Consider the following 2,712-nt stretch of genomic DNA (forward strand, 5'->3'; position numbering starts at 1 on the left):
CCTCCAAGATACTGCATAGTGAGAGAAATCTGGTTTGCTCTTCCCAAAATGCACAAATGCCTGCATTTGAGTTTGTGAAGCAAGCCTTCTCATATCCAACCTGCAAGTCTGCTGCTAACATCTGTGAAGCACTCTGAACCAGGCTAAATTAAGTATGTGGTGCAGACACATAGCATCATTGTTTAATCCTTTTAAATCCTTTTCTTTGCACCAGTCCCTGACACAGAAATCTGCAAAGGGTTAAATCAATAAAGCAAAGAAGATGCCTATAGGCAGCCGGTTCATTTCCCAGTATCAAAGATATTTATACTTTCTCTATGTCTGAGTTATTGTGATAAATATGTTGAGGTTGTATTATTAGTAAGATAGTTGCAATCTCATGGAACTATTTGCTGTAATACAGAATTCATGAGCTCCTGGCAACAGACTGCATTAAACCACTTAACAGAGGTCACTTCTCCAAAGTTTAGACATTTACATTCTAACCAGCAGCCTGGCTGCAAGCAGCGATTTATCCTCAGCTCCTCAGCCACCAAGGGGGCTGCTGGGTGCTGGAGACAGGGGCTGTGTTACTGGAACAGCTCACGGTGACCTGCAGGACAAAGCCAAGAGCAAGCGTTAGTTTACATAGACCTGAAAATTACGCTTTACTCCTCTTCTTCAGAAAAATAATAAGGTGTATCCACAGAGAATAACTATTTAATATGGCCTCCAAAAACAGGAACAGAGCAAAGTGAAGATGCTGTAAAAAAGCCAGGGACACTGAGATTTGTAAAGAGCATCTTCAGGAGCTGCAGTGATAACCAGTGCACCAGAAACAAAGCTGATGGTGCCACCTGCTCCTTTGCAGACAGGGAGTCAGTCCTGAACCAGTTTCCTGACACAAAGGCTCCTCTGGAAACTCATGAACAGCCTGCTGGACTGGCAAGAGGAGCTACTAAAGCAAGGGCATGAAAGAGTCTCCATTTTGCTCCTGATTCAGCAGGAAGACTCAGCCACAGACACAAATACACACACACTTCAGTGGTCAAATAAATGAAGACTGCAGATTGATGACTTACACAAGAGTTTGCATTTCTCTCTTCCAGCAGTTTTCCTTCCCTGGTCCCCTGCTGTACGTGTCCCAGCTGGGAGGGACTGTTCGACGGATGAGTTTCCCCCGAAAGAGTGTTGCCAGATGTGTCCCCTCTGGGTACGGTTGCTCACAATCTGCATCCCGAGCATCAATCCCACACAGTCTCTGGCTGCAGGGCTTGAGCCTTCTCCAAAGTTGCAAAGACGGGATTTTTATTTTTTTAAAGATCTATTTATTGGGGAAAAAAGAATTATAGGGAAGATGATAGTAATAAAACACCATTCTAAATCCTGGGCATTTTTTTTTTCTAAGAAAAAGATTGGTTCATAAAAATGCAGCTGGGTAAATAATAGGTTAGTCCATCACAGAAACACATTCTAAAAATAACTTTATTGGATCTAAAATATCTATAGTAGCTTGACATATTTATCATTTTAACATATATCTATAGTCACAATGAATTTATTAAAATGTTATATCCCATAATCTGCCGGATGAAACTCAGATAAATCATTGTACTTTGAACATCTTGTTAACAAGCAATTAATCATAGCTGCTGAGTGTAGCAAAAAAAGCTAATTTTGATATTTACTTTTCTTGGTGGCATAGGTAATGAGTTCTCCAGAGCTCTTAAGTCCTTCTTGATACCAGTAGAAGTCATGAGTGATACATGGAGATGCCTCCCTTCATGGAAAAAGTCTCAGACAAATACCTGTGATACGTATCAGCATAAGAAAACAACCAGCAAATTCCTCTTGCACATTCTGACTTCCATGTTCTGTTCCCAACTGCTCTATTGCAAACATCCCACCTCCCAGCACCACTTTGTTTTACATTTGTCTGAGTTAACGGATGATCTGTGCATTCCCGATTTCAGTCTTCTCTGGGTAATGTATATGCCAAAAGTACCAATCTGTATAAGACACAGAAAACCAATTTGTTTCTAGGATTAAATGATACTGTGGCATGCAGGGAAAATCCCTACCTTTTTAATCCCCACATATTGATATCAGGTTAAATACTGGCTTGATGAAAACATATGATTTAAGGTTTTCTTTTCTTTCCTTTTTTTTTCTTTTTTTTTTAATGAAAACCTCCCAGTAATCTTCTCTCTGTTTTCTAATACTGTAAATAATTGATCATACTGATAAAACATTTTGGCTGGACCAAAGATAACATTTACCCTCAATATCTTCAAAATCAATCAAAAAAACACTAAGAGGCTCAGCATGGAGCCAGTTTCACAGGGGCCATTAAACTATCATTGTGGTCCGGGCATTTGTTTGAATAAATTGTTTGTGTTTGGTATCATTTCTTAGTAAAACTAATTAAGGAACTAATTGATTGTTTTGTTGTTCTACTAATTAACTCCATATGGTGCACATCTCCATGGAGATACTGTATGAGTTATTGAAACTTCAGTGATTTAATGCGTCACCGTTGGATATGGGGACAATTCTTTACATCTAAGCATCCTTTCTATTTAAGTTTCTTTTTCAGATGTGCTTTCTGTCTTTCCTGCCTCCCTCCTTGGTTATAAATGTCCTATGCATCCTGCTATATAAAACCAAGCAATTTCAAAGGCAAGCCAGCCAAAGAAGATAGAGATGTGGACAATTACTATGTGAGGGCTTTTT

General features: G+C 39.3%; 1 long non-coding RNA gene across 1 annotated transcript; it reads right to left on the reverse strand.

The window, feature by feature from the left end:
* Window positions 1–475: 475 nt before the first annotated feature.
* LOC139829528 (uncharacterized) lies at window positions 476–1,771 on the reverse strand. Its single transcript, XR_011742037.1, has 3 exons — window positions 1,668–1,771; window positions 1,062–1,303; window positions 476–592 (listed from the first exon to the last, which is right to left on the reverse strand). It is a non-coding gene; the product is annotated as an uncharacterized lncRNA (long non-coding RNA).
* Between the last annotated feature and the right edge of the window lie 941 nt (window positions 1,772–2,712).

This window comes from Patagioenas fasciata, chromosome 20, assembly GCF_037038585.1.
Source record: "Patagioenas fasciata isolate bPatFas1 chromosome 20, bPatFas1.hap1, whole genome shotgun sequence".
NCBI lineage: Eukaryota > Metazoa > Chordata > Aves > Columbiformes > Columbidae > Patagioenas > Patagioenas fasciata.